The sequence below is a fragment of the Dreissena polymorpha genome, chromosome 1, assembly GCF_020536995.1.
Source record: "Dreissena polymorpha isolate Duluth1 chromosome 1, UMN_Dpol_1.0, whole genome shotgun sequence".
NCBI lineage: Eukaryota > Metazoa > Mollusca > Bivalvia > Myida > Dreissenidae > Dreissena > Dreissena polymorpha.
This window is the reverse complement of record NC_068355.1, coordinates 179,812,274-179,837,792: the sequence shown is the minus strand read 5'-3', so window position 1 is coordinate 179,837,792 and position 25,519 is coordinate 179,812,274. Positions and strand designations below refer to the sequence as shown.

General features: G+C 36.0%; 1 long non-coding RNA gene across 4 annotated transcripts; it reads left to right on the top strand.

Moving 5' to 3' along the window:
- The first annotated feature begins 1,362 nt into the window (after positions 1-1,362).
- On the top strand, positions 1,363-18,845 carry LOC127864008 (uncharacterized). Of its 4 annotated transcripts, XR_008041355.1 has the most exons (11): positions 1,363-1,457; positions 2,073-2,130; positions 5,753-5,882; positions 6,454-6,552; positions 10,727-10,886; positions 11,745-13,557; positions 15,372-15,668; positions 16,618-16,769; positions 17,257-17,345; positions 18,033-18,177; positions 18,618-18,845. It is a non-coding gene; the product is annotated as an uncharacterized LOC127864008 (long non-coding RNA). The 4 variants fall into 4 exon arrangements; XR_008041366.1 differs by having other exon boundaries at positions 5,753-6,552; positions 11,748-13,557; XR_008041344.1 differs by having other exon boundaries at positions 5,753-6,552.
- The last annotated feature ends 6,674 nt before the right edge of the window (positions 18,846-25,519 follow it).

Sequence of the window (25,519 nt, the reverse complement as noted above, 5' to 3'; positions counted from 1 at the left end):
TCACTGTGACCTTGAATGTAAAAATGTTAAAGTTCTTATAACTTTGGTAGGTAAAAATGTTAAAGTTCTTATTCCATGTTATAACTTTGGTATGCTTGTACCTAGAGTCTTCAAACTTGACATAAAGGTTGGCCAGTACTAGAAGATCACCACTGCTCATTTCAATGTCATTCATTTGAAGGTCAAGGTCACTGTGACCTTCAATGTTAAAATGTTAAAATTGTTATAACTTTGGTATGCTTGGACCTAGAATCTCAAACTTGACGTAAAGGTTTGCAAGCACACTTAGATGACCACTGGTCATTTCAAGGTCATTCATTTGAAGGTCGAGGTCACTGTGACCTTGGATGTAAATATGTTAAAGTTGTTAATACTTTGGTATGCTTAGACCTAGAGTCTTCAAACTTGATATGAAGGTTGGCCAGAACTAGTAGATGACCACTGGTCATTTTAAGGTCAAGGTCACCGTGACCTTGAATGTAAAAATGTTAAAAAATAAAAAAATTGAGATCAAACTTTCCTAATTGTCAATTCAAGTTCATATTTGTGACCTTAAATGTTATTGTTGTTCATGTATATGCATGCATTCAAAACATAACACAAGGTTTGCTCATGCCTTGAAAAGTACTTACATTTCATTTTGACCTTTGAACAATATTTCAGTAATTTAAGTATTGCATTGACAAAAACACGAAAGGTACTTTCCTGTCATTTAAATCAAAAATCCGGCTTCAATGCGGTCATCTCCGACCGCGGAACTCTTGTTAAATGATTGTACGTGTACAATATGTTTACCTGTTGATTGAACTGAGCAATTGTTTTAGTATGTGTAATTCTTTCCATCTGTGTAATTTTGCTCTAATTCATATCTTACTCACCAGTCGCATTTAAACATGTCAAACGTAAACACAATAGCTCTGCTACTGAAGTTTATTGTCACACTTAACTTTTAAATCAATGAAATGTATGCATATATTTTAGATGTGTAAAGGCCTCTTTATAACAACATATGCGTAATACAATATCACTGCAGTATGTTTAATAAGATTATTTAACATTGACAGTAATTCAATATCTTGATGTTACTCTGTTTTGCAGTATACAAGTGTGCTGTGAGTTCCACAGGAGACAGGCTGTACATCACAGACTATGACCAGAACAAGCTTCTCACCCTGGCCAGGGATGGCACACTCCTGGCTACATTGACAGACCCAGCACTAGAGCACCCATATGGTCTACATGTGACCCCTGCAGGCCAGGTGCTGGTCTGTGGATTCTGGTCCGACGCTGTACTACAGGTGGGCTGGGAGGGACAGAGTAAGCTTGCCACTCTGTATACAGGGGAGAATGAAGGGAGGTGTTCACGGTCAGTCTGCTACTGCAGCACCACATCCTCCATCATTGTGGGACTGTGGAACGACAACATCCTGGTGTTCAGAGTGGAATAGTGTGTACATGTATGTATTAGTTGTTGTAATTAGTGATTAGTATTTCAATGAAAATGTGTTGTTTAGCATACGAACATAGTAGTGTGTGATGTTACAATACAACATTGTTTGTGTAGTTAAAGATACAAATAATTTATGTGCACATATTGTTATCTGATTATACATTGTGAGGGTTTTTGTTGGAACATAAGATGTAATGCATATTATGTTATGTTGTCATAACGTTTGTGTCATTATGGTCCTAACATTTAGTTCTTGTAAACTTTGCATGAAAAAACAAAGCATTTCAACTGAAAATTTAATATTTCTACATATATGCACATGTACATAGCAACTGAGGCTATTTTTAGACTTTCATTTCTATAAACACCATGCCATGTAAGAAATGTATATTGATGAATACTTTTTTAATAAAATATGAAATTGTTTAAGTAATCTTTGGAGGAGTATATATTGATATTTTACGCAACGTTTACAGAAAGGTTACACTTGATGTGAGATTTATTAATTTGCCATATTTTATGATGTTGAACATGTCTTATTGATTGTTATTACATTTATATCAGTGTGTGCGAGTCCTAAATATACATACAAGAAATACATCAAGCTATTCTGCTGCTTTAGTTGCTGCTGGGTCGGGTCAACGATGCTGAGGATGTGGGGGACAAGCATGACGCAGAAGGTAAAAGAGACGCTTTGTCAGGCCTTTTCTTGGCCACTTTGGGAAAAAATGCAATTTTGGGATTTTGAATTTGTTTTGTGCTAAAAGTCCATTGATTTGGGAAAAACACATTTAATATAAGTTTTAATTATACTTCAAATTATAGGAATAAAATCCTATTATAATAGTTATAAACTTTGTTAGATCTAATTGAAACATAATTTAGATATAATTTTCATAAGGAACAGCATATAACACGCTTTGGGTATGGGTCCATTAAACAGACCCATGAATACTCAAGGAAAAGCCCTGCTTGTGTATTTCCTGTTTATTAAGATGAGGTGGCAAAGAATGGTATGAATTTACATAAGGTAAAATATCCTTTTAAATTGTTTGTTTATTGTAAAATCATATATATTCGTCCGCATGTTATTTCGTGGTTAAAAAAAGACTTTCATGGACGTGGTAGTTAATGCATGACTTTCTCAGTTTGGAAACAATAAATATGGAATTTGTGTAAGTTATTTTCCAGTGTGTTTGTATTTAATTTGTGGATCGTTTAACCCTTAAAATCAATAAAAAATAATGTCCCGCGATATGATTTCACAGAAGGTAAAATGGCGTCTATTCTTGTGTATATTGTGTTTTCAGTACAACTTATTTTACTTGATGATCAATAACTCAAACCCTTCTCCAGCTCGATGCTTTCCAACTTACCGATACAGACACCTCAGAAACACAACACCGCAATAATTTCTGTCATCCCCATGCAGGCCTTGAGTTTTTGTAAAGCTGTAAGATATTTAATTAAGCTTATTTGATTGGAATCTATTCCATCTAATGCCGTATAGAGTCTTATTGCGAGGAGGTGTTAAGTTTTCATTGAGTATACAGTTTTGTTTTTTTAGTCAAAACAGGCCCCGTCACAAAGGAGCATGATTTACATAAAACCACCATTTTTTCACAGGATATTATGCGTTCTTGTTAGTTTCATGGAATAAATGCGTTTTGTTTCATGGAGTTAACGAGTATTGAAAAGTGTAAAGGAAAATAATTAAATTGGAAATTTGTATGGGAAAATAATTAAAACAAGCAAATTCGTTGAATTGATAGCACACGCCAATATGCTTCTGGACACAAAAGTATTATATTTGACACTCAAAACAACAATGTTTCAAGATGCAAAGGGCCAAAACTCTGTTATGAACAGATGGTGTACACTGCCATTTGGCGTGCATCATCCTCTTATCCATATATATACGCATTACAGGTTTCAATAAAATCGGCCAAAGCACTTCAAAAATATGGCTCCGGACACACAAAAAGCATTTTCAAGATACAAAGGGCCATAACTCTATTATTAACTGATGGTGTACAATGCCATTTGGCGTGGATCATCCTCTTATCCATATGCATACTCATACCAAGTTTCAATGAAATCCGCCAAAGCACTTACAAGATATGGCTCCGGACAGACGGGCGGACGGACGGAAAGACGGACGGACGGAAGGACTGACAGACAACGCAAAACAGTATCCCTCCGCCTATGGCCTAGGGATAATAAAAAGTACAGAATCTTGTATTGAGCACATCTAAACTCACAAATTCGCACTGAAAGAAGCCCAAACACGTTTTAATAATATTATATTTCTTCTTCGATAAAGCATATAAGAAGTTTACAGTATATTTACTGTATTCTGTTATATAAGTTAATATTATTTGCTCTTGATCGCCCTTTATAAATTTAAGCACCGACAATGGAAGCCATATGTCTTATCAGGCATTATTATAATAATTTTCATTGTTCAAACATTTCTACGTAAAGGATCAATCTGAAGTTTGGCATGCACATTGAGGATAGATGAAAAATGATAAGGAAGTGCATATTTTTTGCGTTTTAAACAGTTCAGGTTGTTTTATAGGTTACATTATACTAAATAATTGTTTCATGTAGGGCTGTACTGACTAAAAAAATCATATTTTACTCGAAGCCATGTTTTACACTTTAGACTGGTGTTCTGACTTTATCTCTTGGATATATTGGAAGGGAAAGAAAAGGTGCTCAGTATTTAATCCCTGACATATGATAAAGTTAGGGACTAAAGTACAAGTTTGACCTGAAAACAGTTACATTGCACTAGAAAATGGCCGCAAAATTTAAGGCGCAAAAGAAGTAGAGTTTGATTTGAGTAAAGTTAATGTTTGGTTTTAACATGACATATCTTTTTTATTGCTTAAATTGATTCAACTTAGAATGAACTTTCAGTAAAAGTTTGGTTATGGTGGTCTCTATGTTCAAAATGTTGCATTTATTTTCTCTTTAAGTTGACGCTTTTACATTGAATTATATAGGGGAATCATTTAGTATATTGTGGCCTTTAATTAATTTAGCTTACACTAACAAGGGAGAGAACTGTCAATATGTACCAGCAGTGAGTTGTTGCCATTAAATTGTTTCATATTTTATTAATTTGTAATATATCTTACAACTTTTATGACATGCTGGTTTACTTTGGAACTGTTGTCTAGTGTGAATTTAAACAGAGTTTAACACCAAAGACCTGTAAAGGCATGGTAAAAATGGTGTGTGTGTTTTTGTAACTTTGGGAATACATTAATATGAAGTTGTTGCCTCCCATTTATTATTATCCCCCGCCATAGGTGGATAGATATTGTTTTGGCGTTGTCTGTCCGTCTGTCTTTCCGTCCGTCCATTCGTTCGGAGCCATATCTTTGAAGTGCTTTAGCGGATTGCATTGAAACTTGGTATGAGTATATATATTGATAAGAGAATGATGCACGCCAAACGGCGTTGTACACCATCTGTTTATAACAGAGTTATGGCACTTTGTATCTTGAAAAAATGCTTTTTTGAGTGATAAATATAACACTTTTGTGTCCAGAAGCATATTGGCAGGGGATATCAATTCAACGAATTTGCTGGTTGAAACTTGTATCAACAGTAAATCCTCTCTGAATGAATTGTAAAAGTTAACCGTTTATGATTATGAGAACAATAAACCATTTATTACTTTTAACAAGATGATTTTCCATTCTTTTTTGTTGTTATGCAGGAAAAAAACTTGCTAAAAACATCAATGAGCCACGCTGTGAAATAATAGGGCTTAATGCATGTGCTTAGATTGTAGTCCCAGATTAGCCTGTGCAGTCCGCACAGGCTACTTAGGGACAACAATTACCTCTTTAAAGGTATGTTTTGTTGAAAATAAGTATCTTCTTTTGTGAACATCCAGTATCGTCAGAAAGTATCCTCCCTGATTTGCTTATGTGGATTTCACATGCTAATCTGGGATGAAAGCTTGTAAAATTGATGAGGGGCAATTTGGCTTATAAATTACACTGAAAGTTAAGTAAGAATAATTATTATGAATTTACAGGTTATTTAAGCATTAGCCAACACTTTTAATGTTTTAATACGAAATGGTTTAATTGCATTAATTTTCATTAATTGCTATTTAGGACAAGGCACCAATGAAATGCCAAATTAGAAATTCAGATAATTATGTTTTGCTGTTGAAAACCTTCACATCCAATCAAGAGGCATATATGTAGTGTATTATGCATTGTATTATAAAAAAGTGTTACAAGTTCATATCCCCCAATCTAGTGTTGTTGTTTTCAGGAGAGCACCAGCATTAATATCGAGTTGGCCAAGCAACAGCACCAGTCTGGCCTGCAGGAGCCCCAATACAGAACCATCCTTTCCCTCCCCTGATCCCTAGCTCCTCCCACTGGACCTCCGGCCTCAAAGGGTAAGCATCTTTACACAAGTCTGTGCAATAAATCCTCAGCACGTCAAGTTTTCACGCGCTGTTATGAACAACCGAAATATCCGTGTCGAGATTTCCCCAAGCAAGCCCGAGTAGTTTTGTTTAGCTCTAGTGCCAGAGTGGGATGAGTGTTACAGAAGCGAGACGTTATAGCAGTACTTATGGTAATGCTAACAGTTAACGCAAACAGTTAGTTCTCACTGTGGACATCACGAAGAATCTCACGAAGGATTAAACGTTGAATAGTTTGTTCAATTCTTTATAAGACAGCTATATATTCAGCAAGGAACGAGAGAAAAAAAGGAACAATTGAAATGATTCATTCAGAAGTATATCTGCTGTAGATAGTTAGGACAGTAGTAGCGTTACAGACTGTCCTCAGCGCACAATATATTCATGTGGTGCACCACAGACGCAAATTCCCCCCATTATTGAAAACAAGTTGCTAAAAGTAAACACGTCCGATTATGTACTCCGAGCCCAAAGGGCATTGCATTGAATTGGGACTAAAGAAGGCTAAAAAACATGACACCAGTTTTGTTGTATGCTCCAGTACACCCTTCGACTCTCAGCCCGAAGTTAATCAGAACTCAAACTCGGCCCTTAACAATACCCGCGAGGCCAGCATATCAGCTCAGCTTCTGAGCTTCAGGTGAGACCTTACAGTGTTAGTAACTTTGTCAAAGATTGGGCTTAAATTCAGCCCCATTCCTCAAAAAGTCTAATTTCTTATGCCCCCTTTCGAAGAAGAGGGGGTATATTGCTTTGCACATGTCGGTCTGTTGGTCGGTCTGTCGGTCGGTCCATCCACCAGGTGGTTTGTGGATGATAACTCAAGAACGCTTGGGCCTAGGATCATGAAACTTCATAGGTACATTGATCATGACTCGCAGATGACCCCTATTGATTTTGAGGTCACTAGGTGAAAGGTCAAGGTCACCGTGACCCGAAATGGTTAAATGGTTTCCGGATGATAACTCAAGAACGCTTAGGCCTAGGATCTCGAAACTTGATAGGTAGATTGATCATGACTCGCAGATGACCCCTATTGATTTTCAGGTCACTAGGTCAAAGGTCAAGGTCACCGTGACCCGAAATGGTTAAATGGTTTCCGGATGATAACTCAAGAACGCTTAGGCCTAGGATCTCGAAACTTGATAGGTAGATTGATCATGACTCGCAGATGACCCCTATTGATTTTCAGGTCACTAGGTCAAAGGTCAAGGTCACATTGCCCCGAAATAGTAAAATGGTTTCCGGATGATAACTCAAGAATGCTTATGCCTAGGATCATGAAACTTGATAGGTAGATTGATCATGACTCGCAGTTGAACCCTAAAGATTTTCAGCTCACTATATCAAAGGTCAAGGTCACAGTGACCCGAAATAGTTAAATGGTTTCCGGATAATAACTCAAGAACGCTTATGCCTAGGATCATGAAACTTGATAGGTACATTGATCATGACTTGCAGATGACCCCTATTGATTTTCAGGTCACTAGGTCAAAGGTCAAGGTCATGGTGACCTGAAATAGTAAAATGCTTTCCAGATGATAACTCAAGAACGCTTATGCTTAGGATCATGAAACTTCATAGGTACATTGATCATTACTCACAGATGACCCCTATTGATTTTGAGGTCACTAGGTCAAAGGTTAAGGTCACCGTGACCCGAAATAGTAAAATGGTGTCCAGATGATAACTGAAGAACGCTTATTCCTAGGATCATGAACCTTGATAGGTAGATTGATCATGACTCGCAGATGACCCCTATGGATTTTAAGGTCACTAGGTCAAAGGTCAAGATCATGGTGACCTGAAATAGTAAAATGGTTTCCGGATGATAACTCAAGAACGCTTATGCCTAGGATCATGAAACTTCATAGGTACACTATTCATGACTGGCAGATGACCCCTATTGATTTTCAGGTCACTAGGTCAAAGGTCAAGGGCACAGTGACAAAAAACATATTCACACAATGGCTGTCACTCCAACGGAGAGCCCATATGGGGGGCATGCATGTTTTACAAACAGCCCTTGTTTTATAAATATTTACTGGTTAAAATTTACAATGCATTATTTGCCAAAAAAAGTGTTTGATAGGTTGCAACAATGAGTTACTTGCCTTATTAAGCTGTATAAGTTGAAACTTAGTACAATCAAAATACAAATCAAAAATTATAAATTGTTAAGTATTTGTGTTCATGTATAACTGATTATGATTTTTATTTAAATTAGAAACCGGATGTTTGCAAAGACAATATCACTATACTGCTTTTATATCCTTATGCACACACTTTTAACGCCAGTGACTAAACTTTACATCTAAGGTCTGTCTTACAAAAACAATTGCATAAAATGTAGACATCAACTAGTATCGATTCAATATCACATACATATAAAAAATTTAACCAGAATAGGCTATTATTACTAGTATAATGGCCCCTGGTAGCAAGACAGAATATCATATACTTAATTCACCATAGACTTTCATCTGTTTTTGCATTTCTGTCTAATCCATAGGCAAAACGTGTGTGATCAAGTACTCATATACTTACAGTATTGTGTCTTATTGTGACTTGTTGTATTGTGACTTGTTGTATTGTCTATTGCAAGTTGTTTAGTCTCGCGTAGATGTGCACATTTAAATATGTACAGTCTCATATTTTAAGTTGTTCAGTGTCATGTTAAAAGTTGTATTGTTTTACAGTTAAAGTTGCCGAGTATCAAATTAAAAATTATGTAGTCTTTCATTTTAAGTTGTTACCCGTAGGTTTCCACATATAGCGCGCACCCGTGTATAGCGCGCAGGCTGTTTTTTAAATGCAAAAATGGAGAAAAAAATATTTAAAGACAATAAAACCACCTAATCGGACTGAAAATGGCCGCCATTTTACTATTGCACAATATCCAATAATCAGGGGCATTGGTAAGCTTAATTAAGCATTCAAAATAGGAAGCGTCATTATGATTAGGAGCATGGGTTGCATAGCACTATACTTTTTTTTACAATTTTGTAATTTTCTAGCAAAAGATTAACAGTCCACGTGCATTTCATGAAAACGTGAGAAAATAAGAATAGTGTACATTGTGTGATTTTTCCTCGGGGAAAGCATGGGCATTACCGGTAAATTTGAATGTGGCATGGGAGACGGGGATACAGTTGTTGAGGTACACCACTGTTCAACATTCAATATTTAACACACAAAATGCATTTGCATATCTTCACGTTCTCAAGTGTCAATTAGTGTCTCAAATGTCAATTAGCGTCTTAACAAGTCGTGGCACATATTACTCAATAACATCTGCCAATTACGAAGTGAAAAATGACCCCCTTTCACACCTACCGTACATGCAAAAAAGACCTCGTTCGCACCTACCCTTGCCTGCTCTCCGGAATGTCGACAACAATCCCCATCGGAATTCATCCATTAAGAAGTGTAAACACAAACAAAGAAATGTCCGCAAGTTTATTCAAACATATTTATTTTTTACCAAAACTTCTTCTACCGCATTCATATCTACCAGTTGTTTCGACAATGGCCCCTCAGTCTGTACGATTATAGGGTGGTAGTTTTCTGGAAAAAAACATGGCGGCTATTTTGATTATTTACGATTACACAACATATTTTTTACCAATCTAGCAGCCAGGATGGCGTTGTATCAATGTATAGCGCGCACCAGCTTTTTAATTTGAATTTTGGAGGTAAAACACTGCGCGCTATACGTGGAAACCTACGGTAGGCTTATTTGGGCAGACACTTTGTGCACAATTTATAAAGCCCTGTTTTCTCGGTATGAGGCTCAAAGTAAATCCCCCTACAGTCTGTTACAGAGTTGTACAAGATGATACCAGGTGAGCCTTGTTATGGGAAAATGGTGCTTAATGCATATTATGTACCATCCACAGATTAGCCTGTGCAGTGCGCACTCTGAATTATCAGGGATAATGCTTTCCATTTTTGAGGAAATTTTCGCTTTAAAGAAATTATTTCTAAACAAAAATCATGTCTTGGTGGAAAGTGTCGTCTCAAGTTAGCCTGTGTGGACTTCACAGGCTAATGTGGTACTATACATATTCATTAAGCCCAGTTGTCCTGAATATGGCTCAAGTTTAGTCTGCTTCCAGTCTGTTGGTATTTGTAAATTCTGATTAGAACAAATATGGTATAAAAACCACTATGATTAAAAACTGGTAATTAAAAAATTGGTGTACATATAAATGCAAATTTAACATACATATTGAGCAATTCTAATAGTAGCTCAAAATTTCCCAATTTAACATAGTTTGCCATTTTTAAAGAGTTGGTTACTCATTTTTTCACAAAATTAAAAATTTTGAGTCGTATTTTGTTCACAAAATATCATATCAAACACAGTTAATGTTTTAAATAACTTGGACAAAATATTGTTTTGTTATTGGTAACTGTGAAAATATAGATTTATCAAAGTACAGGCAAACTTGTATTGTAATATGATGGTAATTAAGGGCAAATGGCCTGAAACATAATTTTTACTCCAAGGTGTATGTGTGAAAAAAACTTTTCCATCTTTATAAAGTACACGTGATAGGCACTTCCTTATATGCAAGTGGACTAATAAAATGAGCACTGCAACTGAACATTTCAACAAAAACGCATGTCAAAGAATATATTTTGATTGGATTTGTGCAATGAAGTTCCATGCAATTAACGACATATAATTCTCAAATTAAAAGATAGAATTTTCCCGATGTTTGATAATATTACGCTAATTTTCCTCGTTGGTGTGGTACAGATACTTTTTTGGCAAGTTCAAAAGACTATCGGCTTTCTCAATGTTACAGCAACTGCTAAGCTCAGAAGACCAAGGAGTAGTGAAAGGCTCAGCCAAATCAAAGTCCAGCGATGTGAGGGTGAGACAGCCTTCCCATGTCCTCGTATTGCAACATGAAGGACATTTTAGCTGAAACTAACAAGGGAGAGAACTGTAGATCTGCACCAGCAGTGAGTTGTTGCCCTTAAGTTGTTTAATGTTTTATTTATTTGTATTATGTCTTACAACTTGCATGTTGATTGACTTTAAGACTGTTTTCTAATGTGAATTTAAACAGATTTTAACCATCAAAGATCAGTAAAGGCAAGGTAAAATAATATGTGTGTGTGTTTTTTTGCAACGTTGGTGAGACATTAATATTATTATTAAATATTAATATTGTTGCCTCCCATTTATTGAAACATATAATAACAACAAAACATATCTAATGACATTTTAAAAGTAATGTGATTAATAGAATTAGTACAATTAAAAATATTAAATTTTTAACCAAATGGTTTTCCTTCTTTGTGTTTTGCAGCAAAAAATTGGCTAATAGATAAATAAGCTGTGATGTGGAAAAATGGGGCCTAATGCATGTGCTTAAATTGTTGTCACAGATTAGCCTGTGCAGTTTGCACAGGCTAATCACGGACAACACTTTCCTCTTAAAGGTATTTTTCATTGAACAAATAATCCTCTTTATGAAAATCCAGTCTAGTCAGAAAGTACCCTCCCTTATTAGCTTATGTGAATTTCACATGCTAATCTGGGACGACACTTTCTAACATTAGTGATCCGCATATTGGTTTATGAAAATACATTTCTGGAAATGGAGTCAAGATAATAGATATAAATGTACAGATAAGTATAGCATTAGCCAACACTTTTCTTGTTTTAATACAAAATGACAAGGAACCAATAAAATGCCGGATTAGAAATTCATGTTGTTGAAAACCTTCACAGCCAGTCAAGAGGCATAGTTTGTTATAGATTATAATATAATTGTTACAAGTTCCTATCACCCACTGTGTTGTTGTTGTTTTCAGCAGAGCACCAGCATTGATATCGAGTTGGCCCAGCAACCGCACGAGTCCCGCCTGCAGGAGCCCCAGTCCAGAACAACCCTTCCCCTCCTCTGACTTCTAACTCCTTCCCCTTGACCTCCTGACTGAAAAAGTCAGCATCGTTGAACAACTCCGTTCTGCAGGAAATTCTGAGCATGATTCTGGTCAAACGTCGAGTTGTCCACACATAAGCCTGGGTAGTTTTGTTAAGCTAGAGTTCCGCGTGGGCCTGAGAGGGACGAGTTTTACAGACACGAAAAGTTATAGCAGTAGTTATGGTAACGCTAACAGTCAGTTGTTGCTGTTGGACATCACAACAAATATCCTGAAGAACAAAAAGTTCAATAACTTGTTCCAATCTTTATGGGACAAACAGAAATTGAACGGGAGAAAATCAAGGAACAATAAAAGCTTAAGCTTTCCTAGTGGGATGCTTGTGCTGTTGATAGTTTAGATGACAGTAGGGTTACGGACTGCCCCAGATTGTCCATTCAGCGGCCAAAATATCATAATAGAACGGACTTTTGGCAATATTACCGACAAAGAAAAGCAGTAATGACTTGGTTGTGAATACCCAGAGCACGATACATCCATGCTGACACAAAAAGGCAGTAATGACTTAGTGGTGAAAACCTAGAGCACGCTACATCCTTGCTGACAAAGAAATGCAGTAATGACTTGGTTGTGAATACCCAGAGCATGCTACATCCATGCTGACACAGAAAGGCAGTAATGACTATGCTGTGAACACCCAGAGCATGCTACATCCATGCTGACACAGAAAGGCAGTAATGACTATGCTGTGAACACCCAGAGCATGCTACATCCATGCGGAAACAGAAAGGCAGTCACGACTATGCTGTGAACACCCAGAGCACAATATATCCATGCTGACACAGAAAGGCAGTAATGACTATGCAGTGAACACCCAGAGCAAGATATATCCATGCTGACACAGAAAAGCAGTAATGACTATGCTGTGAACACCCAGAGCACAATACATCATTTGCTGACACAGAAAGGCAGTAATGACTTGGCTCTGAACACAGAGCACAATACATCCATGCTGACACAGAAAGGCAGTAATGACTTGGCTGTGAACACAGAGCAACATACATCCGTGCTGACACAGAAAGGCAGTAATGACTTGGCTGTGAACACAGAGCTTAATATATCCATGCTGACACAGAAAGGCAGTAATGACTTGACTGTGAACACAGAGCACAATACATCCATGCTGACACAGAAAGGCAATTATGACTTGGTTGTGAACACAGAGCGCAATACATCCTTGTTGACACAGAAACGCAGTAATGACTTTGCTGTGAACTCAGAGCACGATACATCCATGCTGACACAGAGAGGCAGTAATGACTTGGATGTAAACACCCAGAGCACAATACATCCATACTGACACAGAAAGACAGTAAAGACTTGGTTGTAAACACCCAGAGCACAATACATCCATGATGACACAGAAAGGCAGTAAAGACCTTGTTGTAAACACTAAGAGATCCATACATACATGGGGTGTGCCACAGCCGCAAATTACGCCCACTATTGTGAACAAGGTGCTTAAAGTGAACATGTCTGGGTTTGGTATGAGGACTTAGCACTCCAAGCCCAGAAGGCCTCGCATTGAATTGATGCAAGAGAAGGCTTTGAAAAATATTAGCAGTTTTGTTGTGTGGTCCAGTACGCCCTTCGACTCTCAACCTGAAGAAAGCAGAACTCAAACTCGGCTCTTAGCAATATCAGCAAGGCCAGCATGTCATCTCCGCTTCTTGAGCTTCAGGTGAGACCTTACAGTGTTAATATTGTTGTTGAAATTAGGGCTGAAATTCAGCCCCATTGTTATCTCAAAAAGTCTATATCCATGATTACTGGCTTAAGTTCTCAATTCATGGTTTCCCGCAAGAAAAAGAATGTTTTGATAGGTTGCAACATTGAGTTAATCAGAACTCAAATTCAGCCTTTGGCAATATCAGCGAAGCCAGCATATCAGCTCAGCTTCTTGAGCTTCAGGTGAGATCATACAGTGTTATTAATTGTGTCGAAATTGGGGCCAAACTTGAGTCCCATTCCTAATCTTAAACAGTTTATTTTTTCCATTATTATTGGCTAAAGTTTTCAATTCAAGGTTTGACCCCGAACAATGTTTTAATGGGTTACAAATTGAGTTTGTTTCCTTATGCAGCTCTATAAGTTGAACCTTAGTGCAATTTATCTTGATAGCACTTATTCTCAATTTTTAAATTATGTTTAGCAAAAACTACAACCATTTTCCCAATTTAATTCAAAACACTATGATTTTTTACGAATTGTCCCAATCCAAAAATGGTTACAATAAACTCTGCATAGAGCTAGCCCCTAGTTATAGCACATTATAAAGTTTTTTATCAGAATAACTGGCTTAATTATACCCGCACAAACGAAGTTTAGGGGGGTATATAGGTAGTATAGGAGTGAACTAGTCTGTCGGTCTGTCTGTCGATCCGTATTTAGTGTCCGTTCTCTAATTCAAGTAGTTTTCATCCGATCTTTACCACATGATGTATAGGCCAAGTTTAAACATGGGCTTTGTCGGGTTAAAAACTCGGTCACGGTGTCACTTAGTGCATTTTAAACATTCAGCATGTTGTCCGCTCTCTAATTCAAGTAGTTTTCATCCAATCCTTACCAAACGTGGTCACAAGTTTTTTCTAAATGATCTCTAGGACAAGTTTGAACATGGGCCATTCCAAGCCTAAAACTAGGTCACCGGGTCACTTTGTGCATTTTTAACATTCAGCAAGGTGTCCGCTCTCTAATTCAAGTAGTTTACATCCGATCTTCACCAAACATGTTCAGAAGTTTTATGGAGATGATCTTAAGGCCAAGTCAGAACATGGGCCTTTCTGTGTGAAAAACTAGGTCAAGAGGTCACTATTGCGTTTTAAGAATAGAGCATGGTGTCCGCTGTTTTTTTGTGAAGACGACATGCAAAATATTATGTGTCAATGCGGCATGTGGGGGTATTCGTCACATCTGTGACAAAGCTTTAGTTCGCTTATTTCACTTAGTTTAATTACTATTTTGAACTCACATCTATTGTTTCTTATTAAATGCCAAACAGTTATATTGTCTCACATTGAAAGTTGTTAAGTCTCAGGTATATGTCATAAACTGTCACATTTAAAGGTGTGCAGACTCACACTTAAATATGTAGATTGTAACATTTAAAGTTGTGTTGTCACACATTTTTAATTGCTGAGAATCTCATTTAAAATTATGTAGTCTCAAATTTAAAGTTCTTTAGTCACACAATTAAAGGTGTACAGTCTCACATTCTAAACTGCTCAAGTAATGCCTGTTTTTGATTTACAAAAAATAGATATAACACCTCGCTACAAACCCAAAAATTCCAATTTCAAGTTGGTGCACGTAAAACATTGATACTACGTTATTCTGAATTCTAATTGGTGAAAAATTAATTGCAATATTTTAAATATCAATTATAGGCACGATGTTTGGCATTTAAAAAACAGGTCTGTAAGGTAAGGTGTTTCAAGGCTTATTCATGTGTCACTAAACAATCCGGTTTTAGTTTACTTTCCATTTCCTTTTCAGTGAACTTTACTAGCAAACATGACAAACGTCATTGAAATGAAAGTCGATGACAACCCCCTTCTTGCACAAATACTACAACTTGCTTAAGAAAATCAGCATGAAGACGTCTTGCGTCAGACTACCAAGCCTCCTATCAATATATCCTCCCATGTTGGCTACATCAACACTTCCAACAGCAGAGCCTTGGTGAGTTTGACTTCCGTCTCAGCATCCATGTCGCTTAGCAACAATTGAATGATGGGCGTCGACAAATTAGGCCGGACAAGTCGCTCGAACTGAAACGATCTGATCCAACAGGTAGAGCAGGCGTTGCATGACACGTCCGTTAATGTGACTGACCTCGATATGTTGTTCTCGAATAATGTGAACCTTAGGCCTGGAGAGCAGTATGCGATTGACGCCATTCAACAACAGTTGTTGTCAGCAATTCTCAGGTTTGGGGTGGCGACTTCAGCGTCAGGGCTTGCTCCATCTCTGTCTATGGCCCAGTCCCAGCAGCAGCAGCAACAAGAACAATAAGTAGTATCTGAGCAGTGTTCTGGGATATGGGGCTTCATGTATGTGCTTAAATTGTCATCCCAGAATAGCCTGTGCAGACTGCACATACATTAAGTCCTATTAAATTGTCATCCCAGATTAGCCTGTGCAGACTGCACATACATTAAGTCCTATTAAAGTGTCATTTCAGATTAGCCTGTGCAGACTGCACCTACATAAAGTCCTATTAAAGTGTCATCCCAGATTAGCCTGTGCAGATTGCACATGTATTAAGTCCTATTAAAGTGTCATCCCAGATTAGCCTGTGCAGACTGCACATACATTAAGTCCTATTAAAGTGTCATCCCAGATTAGCCTGTGCAGATTGCACATACATTAAGCCCTATGTTCCCAGAATGAGGCTCATATAGTTCACTTAACATCAGTATTTGTTCTGCCTGATTGAGAAAAAGGTCCAAGCATCAAATGGTAAGTATGTGTTTTTTAAATTAATCAACTTGGTAAATAAATAGCAAATAGCAATTGATCTATTATCAGGTTTAATCATAGAAGGTCAAGGCATAGTTTTGTCTATGTTTTGGTCGAAATTCAGCCCTTGAACGAAGCGTTTATCCTTGCATACAAAATCCTCTGTAATAGACTTGTTAAATTTTATTTAATTTTAGCAAATCAATTATTTAAATGACTTCAGCACATTATACAATTATTCCCTTCAATATTTATTTAAGTTCCTGAATTTTGTTTTAAGAGGAGGTTCCTACAGGATCCCATGCAGTCATAGATCGGTACCCAGCTGAACAACAGGCTGTCTGGTAAGGTGGGCCCGGATAGGTGCAGCCAGTCTAAAGCTGGGGCTCCAAACTTTCCTGCCAAGTGGGCTGATATTACCTCTTCTACAAGGTACATTGGTCCTGTAATTTACTGTGTATAATGTGCAGTGTGTTACTACTCATAATTTTATTTCAATAGTGTGTGCGTGTTATACATGGGTAATACTCTATCATTGCTGCTAACTTAAACTTAATTCATTACGTAATTGTAAATATTCATAATAGTTGCCATTTTGTATTGCCTTGAAAGGGTGCAGGGGGGAGGTCGTATAGAATTGTAGAATTCTCTCCGTCCTTCCATTCTTCCTTATGTCCGTCCAACTCTTTTGGAGTTACACGTAACTTAATGCAGATTGGTTAGATATGGATGACAAATGATTGTATCAAGTGAACAGTATATAGTAGGCTGTGTGTGTGTGAAGTGTTAATTGTATACCTCATTTGTATCAAGAGCCTTCAAACATAATGTATTTCTTATATTATGTAATCAAACAACATTGATTGACCTCCAATATAACTGATGCTATTTCAGAATGCATTAATTATTTGGTTTACAGGGACATATGTCAGTGATGCGCAAAGAGCTGGTTTTCTGTTCACAGAGAAATATCCTAACAACTCCAACTCAGCCACTACATCTCAATAGGTAAGTCCCCTAACCATTGCAAAACGTACACTGTGGCACCAGATCACTGGGATATTAGTCGTCCGTTTACATTCTGCACAGTATGCAACCACAGCAGATTTGCTTATTTCCCTCACAGGTACCCAATAGAACAAGAATGGGATTAATTGTTTGATATGTACTGTTCTGTGGTCTGAGCAGAATTCTACCTTGGGACCTTTCCATTCCTAGACCAACATCCCACCACTTGACTAAGGTCCCACATTAATACAGTATTACGCAAAGACATGATATCTGAGCTATTTTCATGTATTTTGAAGTATTGCCAATGTAAAGTGATGAAATATTAGGATATTTATTACACTCGGGGATTAAGAGAAAGTCCCTTTCCCCCATTGCTATGCACCTGGTGAACATATTTGTTTCTCTATAACCACCTGTGAAATAAAGTTTAATAATATACTGAAATTAACTCAACACATATTCTATGTTGATTTAAAATGATTGCATTGCATGTCTATATCATTTTCAGAAGCTTTCCATCTCTGAAACGTTGTTGCCACAAAATTTGTTCTGTTCAAATCTGTGTATGTTGACTAAGCAATATGGAAGCTTATGGTTGACAAAGACAATTTCTATAATGTAAAAAATGCTTGACATATTTGCATAATTATCTGGCAAGTTTGACACGCAATCTACTTTTTCCAGACAACCCGAATATCAAGGCGTTAAGTTTGTTCTGGATGCAGTTACAGTCACAGCTTTCAAGCCAGCAGCTGTCGATGTGCTGAGATTCTCTCCTCTCCATGTTATCTGACCTGCTGCCTGTGAACATCCTGCACATAGAACCTTTGTGAGTTTGTGAGACGTGTGAAGGCTTTTTGTAAATACCTACTTTCAGAGACAGTTTAAGGGAACACTGGTCCGTCTAAACGTTTGTCCGCCTGTCAGGTTGTTTTGGCATATATAACCTCAAAACATATTTCTTATTTTGTCATGCAACTCTCCAAACATGTTAATCAGCATGTGGACGTGTACTGTTGCGTATTGTATATCAGCTTCCTTTTGCATTAGTGGAATTAGAGATAAAAAACTTTTTTCATTACATGTTCATATTATTTTGCAGTAAATATTTAATAATTAGGAAATATATCTCGGACCACTTATCTATATATTCAAATCAATGAAGCTTTAGCACCATATGTCAGTTTTGTTCTTTTTCATTGCTTTCCTTAGTAACACAATCAGAATAATGAACTGAAATTAACATTAACATACCTGTCTTTATTTCAGATCCCAATCGATGTAATTAAACCGGCCAATCAAAAAGATAGCCTGGTACAGCACTTGTCATTAGATTGACGCCATGCATACCTTTGAAGATCATTTATACATACAATTTAAGCATGATAGTCAATAAGTGCCTGCGTTGGCTTCTTAAAAAACTCGCAGTCCTGAGCATTTACGATGGAATTCCTCCTCTTGAAATATTGGGAAGGCAGGAAAACACCTGACAATATTTAACTTATTTATTGTATAAACAAGACATGCTTATTTTTAGTTTTTACCTATAAAATAGCAATATGTGCTAGGTAAAATAATTGATCAGAACGGTTCATAATTGTGATGCTTCTATTTTGATATGTCTGTCATTCTGTCTGTGTACATATTTCTCATCGGTTTGCTCTTTTGAGGCAGTATTTAGTTGAGAATTTCATGTAGTGATGTAATACTAAAATATCAAATAATAATTTGATTTATTCAAACTATATTTACCTTCTGTTAATTATTGATTTATTTATTGACAACAGACACTTTGTTTAATATTAACAACAGTTAAGCGCGTTATAAAAATTGTGTGAATGTACATGTGAATTGCGATAATTGATGCACACATTAATTGAAAAACTATTTAAATAAAGTGGAATTTAGAAGTGCATCATAATTGTAATGGAGTTTATTTAATTATTAAAAAAGGATGCTTTCATTGTTGAAAATATGATAGTAATTCATCCACAATTAATTTTGTTTCAAAGTGAGTATTTTCATGAATAATGTTCCTAGATATGGTTGTAGATTGTTCTTGTTGTATCATATACTGACATGCTCATTATTTATGTTGACATTTGCATTCTAGCATTAAAAGTTCATTATGCTTTGAATATTTGTATGTACACATTTGCGACCAGCTTTTCTAATGTAATAAGTGAATAACGTTACACAGATTTATGTGTCACTGTTTATAAGTTTATTTTGTCGTTTGTAAATAGATCAACTGCAAAGCTAATGTTTTTGTTTGTACATTATTCATAAAATGTTGCCATTTCAAACAGATACATTCACTGTATGAATTCATTTGTACAAAATTGTTACATATTAAACATCATTTACATATCAGGCAATAGAGAAAAAGAATTGCTTTGGATGAATGCGCACATTAACCTGTATAGTTAATTAAGATATGCATAATATCAGATCATTAACATAATAATATACTTTAAGCATTAGAAACACCTTGTTTTATGTCAAGCTTTTCAGTTATTATAATAAGCAACTATTATCTGGAAATTTGGAAAACAGTAAAGAACGATTCAAGGGAGAGCAATTGTGATATACTAAATAAAAGTCGTCTCCCTTGTTAGAGTATAATTGTACCTCTCAACGTAACAAGAACATTGAATCTTTTTTTTATTATTCCACACTATAAACTATATACTATATGCATTCAATAATCACTAAAGAAATATGGTTTGCATAATTGTTTATTTCTATGCGTTATACCAAATTTACCAGTATGGCATCAATTTAAGTTCATCATATTTTAATTGCCAAAATTGGCCATACAGTGCTAAAAGTTTGGTATTCTGAATATTATAAGTGCATGTTCTCATACAAATTCACATTGTATATTTTAACACTGAAGCAATATGTGTTAATATATTAATTTTTATTTATTGACTTGTTGTTGCTTGTTAAGGTGTCTAATTTTGAATTATAGCTGTTAACTGATTGTGACTATTTTCCAGTTTTGAATTATTGCTTTTAGTTGATTGTTTACAAGTTTGTAAAAGCTGTTTTCATGTTGACTGCTCCACATTAGATGTCATTGACGCGCATTCACTGCGGCCGGGTTCCGTAAATCTCCCAACTCATCTGATGTCTTAGTATTAGATTCCATACATACGTTGTTGTTTATATCAGCTTGCTTTGCATTAAACATGTCTGCTTTGTTGTTGAACAATTATACACAGCTTTTTATTGGACAAAATTGTGTAATATTTCAAATTTTTGCTTTCAATTTTTCCAACAAAAATATATTTTGTTTATTTGTATGTATATTTAGCTATAATAAAATTGTTTCTATAATATATAAACAACCTATTTATAAGTAATAAACTATATTGGTAAAAGTAGATTTAAGGTTCAAAATCATGTCTTAATTTGTTCGATTTTCCCAAATTAACATTTTGCAATAGCAAAACTTTTTGAATAAAGAAAACTTTATGCAACGTACCACCAGGTCTTTTAACCATTGATTGTGTATAACTAACGATCAGGACTTAATCAGAAATTAATAATTGCCTTTGCACGGTTATAATGTTTGTGTTATTAAATTGAATAATTTCTGTAGTTTGGTGCACATTAATTGTTGTTGTTTTTTTAAAGACATAGCACATGTCATAGCACATGTCATATAATATAATATCATTGTAGTTTTGGTATGTTTAGGGATATAATCATGTTAATGTATGTGATTTGCTGATCCATTTCTTGTTGTTTCACTCCATTGGGATTGTTCTTCATGCAGATATTATGTAAGTCGCTCCAAAGATTTGTTTTGTTGTTTCCACGATTAATAAGGTAGTGGGAACGAGATAACTTTGTAATGAGAATGAAAAAGCTTACCCGTGGGAATGAGAAAGAAGGAATGACGTTCTTAATCATGGGAACAAGTCACTAATTCATGGGAATGACAAACTTAAAAACGTACACGTTAATCTGTGCACACGTACATTTCACACCATGATTGGTATTTTCAGTAGACGAAGCCCACTCCTATTGAGAGTAGGTTAAGTATGTCAGGCAGAACGTTTTATAAAATATGTGATTTTTTTTATGTATTTGATTCAATGTGGCACTTTAGGATTATTTAAGACAATGTTGACCACTATCTGAAATCAGGCTAAATGAATGGGAGAAACATGTGTTCGTTCTGAAAATTTGTTTTCGTTCTTAAAGCTAACATCTAGTACACATTTATGTGAATTATTATTTTCGTATCAAACATATTCACATGTCATATCTTCCAAGTCAGGGGATTATAGTGATTTGGTCTTGTCTGTCATTCTGTTGAAATGTAAAGTATAATTGCAGAAGTGATGAAATGGCACACATATATATTCAACAGAATACAAACTTATATCAAACATGTATTTATTATGTTGTTTTAATAAGTTAAATTATATTTTAGTCCAAGGTCGTTAAATGGTTAAACAATATGAATCACTGTATTTACGTTGGTCAAAAAGAGATGTACATTATACACCATAAGAATTTCTTAATCTCTAAACAATCGAAAAGATTGCTGACCATTTGATAGCAAAATATTGGAAAATCGCATGACCAGTAACTGTAAGTATATGGCTACAAAGTACAAACCGGCATAAATGTTTCGTAACAGGCTAGAGCGAACATGAGAGACGTAGTCGGATCTGTTTTAAAATAATTTGCTAGAAAAAGTTAGTGAGGCGTGATCGATGACATGAAGACCTTCTGACCACGCATACAAACGTACTCTTAAATGCGTATTCACATGTGAACAATATTACTGTTGTTGTTGCACTACTTCTTATCTAACAAGCAACCAAAATATTATTACAAAATTACACTAAAGAACACTAAAATGCATGCATTTGTATATTACCATACGTTTTTTTTTCACTTGAAAGACCCATAATTGTCGCATGAAATGTGTGATATCATTGTCAAACCACACATTAGTGTCAGTAGATAAAATTATACCACGGGAGCGCACATCATATGTGTCCTCACATGCCTTATTATGAGTATATTTCTTCACTATCAAAATATAAATCGTATGTTAATATTTGATTTAAACGCAGTTTTCTTTAACACATTTAAACCACACTTGCATAGCCGCGTCATGCAAAAATGGGTCTTATGCGTTTCGTTCAGGGTATCTTAAACCCAACATGTGCGTTTTTCGCAGTCTGGTCAGAGGCGATGCTATTGGCTATAAATTCACTCAATGGGCTATATATAGGATTGACGCATACGAAATAAAGATCCATTTTCGCATGACGAGGGTCATTAAAAATCTCATTGCGAATTGTAAATGGCACATTTTAGCACAATGCTTTTCGATACAAAATTGAATTCAAAATAGCAAACTTGTAAATAATGGCGGCCTATCCAGGCGTTCAGGAACAATTTCCACACGTGCTGACCGAGTACGGCAAACATTGTGGTTGGATAATTAAACGATTTTCCCCTTATCGTGACACTTTACTATTTCGGTAATGTATGTTTTCTCATCTTGAAAGCAAAACTGTGTTTATCGATAGTCACTTATATATTCACTGGACGATTTAGTGAACGAGTACTGACACTGAAATTCTGGGAGATAGATGTTAACGCGTAACTAGGCCACAATTTGTGTCGTTTGAACATACAGTAGTCCGGAATTCCTTACACTGAACAGTGCTACATCCTTTGCGCTGAGCACAGACATAGTAATGTAGCCAAAGTTCAGAAGTTTTATCTCGAATCAGCCTTTGAAATATTCGAAAATATATATGCGTGTCTGCTGGCGTTATGTAAGTCATTTAATGTGAAAAGCTGGGTAAACAGCTATGCCGTACTTTACGTACATGTATAAAACCTTCTGTTTACCAAATTCGGACTGCTAACGCTGATCTGGGACGACACTTTACGTACATGTATACAATCCAGTTTTCCCAGAACGAGGCTCAATCGGATTCTAAACGTCTACACCGCCATTGATACGGGAAGCGACTCTGCAAATAAAAAACGATCACAACGTAGTGGTCAGCAGCTAAATTCCGCACAAAAACAGTCAGTTGGAAATGAAAAATTAATCCCTGTGGAATCCATTTGGACAATAGAAATCGGATCCCCGGGAATATCGCTGAAGTCTCTGTTCCGTTTAGACCCTGACGAATACCGCTACGTCCTGATAGTCAACACCTCCGTCACACTCTAGGCTAATGTTTCAGGCTTTAATTTTAAAACCGAAAGCATCTCTGATAAGAATATGGATTGTCAAAATTATTTATACGCCACGTAAAAATCATATCATTTATAGCGTATTTTACGTCATAATTTACCCCGCTGTTTTGTGGCAATAGCGCACGAGTTATGCTGTTGCTGCATTGTTTTTATTGAGCTCTGTGAAAACTGTGATTCATGAATGTTCATAAAATGCCATCCCATTTAAGCGTGGCTAATCAGGGACGACACTTTCCGTCTAAACTGGATTATCGCTAAGAAGAGACTTCATTTAAACGAAAATTACAATAAAAACGGAAAGTGTCTTCTCTGATTAGCGTGTGCGGATTGCACATGGTAATATTGGACGACAATGTATGCACATACATTAAGCCCCATTTCCCAAGAGCGCGGCTGCTTGTTGTTAGTTATGAGTGTTAGCTCACACTAATGTAGAGAGGCAGTTTTGCAAGCCAGTTTGATTTTAACTACGCTAAGAACGATAACTGCAAGTCAGTCTGTTGTTTGCTAACCTATGAACGATAACCTCTGCCTGTCTTCACTACCTGCAGTAAAATTATACAGACGACGATGCTAGAAGCGTCTGCTCTACTATTGCAGTGTGCATTTAATCAATAGTGTTTAACAGCTTGTAAGACGACATTGGCCAGTCTAGTGTTTATCATTGAAATCTGTACATGTTGGCTGCGTTCAGGGAAAACGGGGCATAATGCATGTCAAGATAATAATATTAGCCTGTGCACAATTATTAGCCTGTACAGTGCGCACAAGCTAATCAAGGACGACTCTTTCTGATTTTATGGTGTTTTTCGTTTAAAGACAGTCTCTGTTACTGGAATGAAAATTAATGCATATGCATTAAGTCCTGTTTTCCCAAAATGATGCTTAAATTACCTTTTTATTAATGATTAGAAAAAAAAAACACATCTCGACCTGTGCTTTAAGACACACTCTTTATAAATGTGAATGGGTTGTGTTTCGTTTCAAACTTGCCATATAAAAAGCTATAACATAATTTTGAAAACTGAGTTGCGTCTAAGATTATACAACAGCGAACAACTTCAGTTCCTTCATCGCTTTGATTTTAAATAATGTACTCGGCTTCTCTGCTGGCGTTATTGCGACGAAAGGAAACTGTTTGTCTATCACTCGGAATGCGAATCTTAACCGGCCGATACATTCCCGCTTCTTGTGGTGTTCCGAAAAGAATAGTGAAGCGCTGGATTATTCAAATATCTGTCAATGACAAATGTCTTATTAAAATTAACAGGTAACTAACCAGTTGTGATATTACTAAAACGTTTATCTTGTTTATTAATATCCTAACATTTATTGATAGCGCAAGCATATATTACAACTTTTCCTTGAGGATTTTTTTCGGAAATGTATGTATGCTTAAGATGGAAAACATTATTACTAGTACGCTAGAAAATGAATTTGATACTTTACAATGTTTCATAATATATTACATATTTACGATTTGTTAACAATCGTTTAACGTAATAAAAAGGCTTGTTTGATTCATTACTAAAAAGTTAAAGCTCCTTTACAATGTAATGTGTCCGTTATTTTAACGCTTTGAAGAGTTAAGTACATGACTTGTAACTGAATTTGTTATTTTTCAGTGTTTGTAATAATTTAAATCTGATGAATTTAAATATAAGCATTTTCCAATGTGTCAATCTCATAAACTCAAACGGTAATGTTAATCCAAATGTCAAATCATAACTGTTACTTTGCGATGCAATTTGTTTATGTTGCTTTAAGTATATTAATGATGCCGTTCACAAATGTTCTAAAGCTTAAAACTCAGTGCAACATTTCTGGTAGATGAGAGAATGTAAATCGTCTAGCTGCTGTAGAATTGCATGCCATAACGCACACCTGCATTATATAATCTTGCATACTATATGTTATTATTCAAA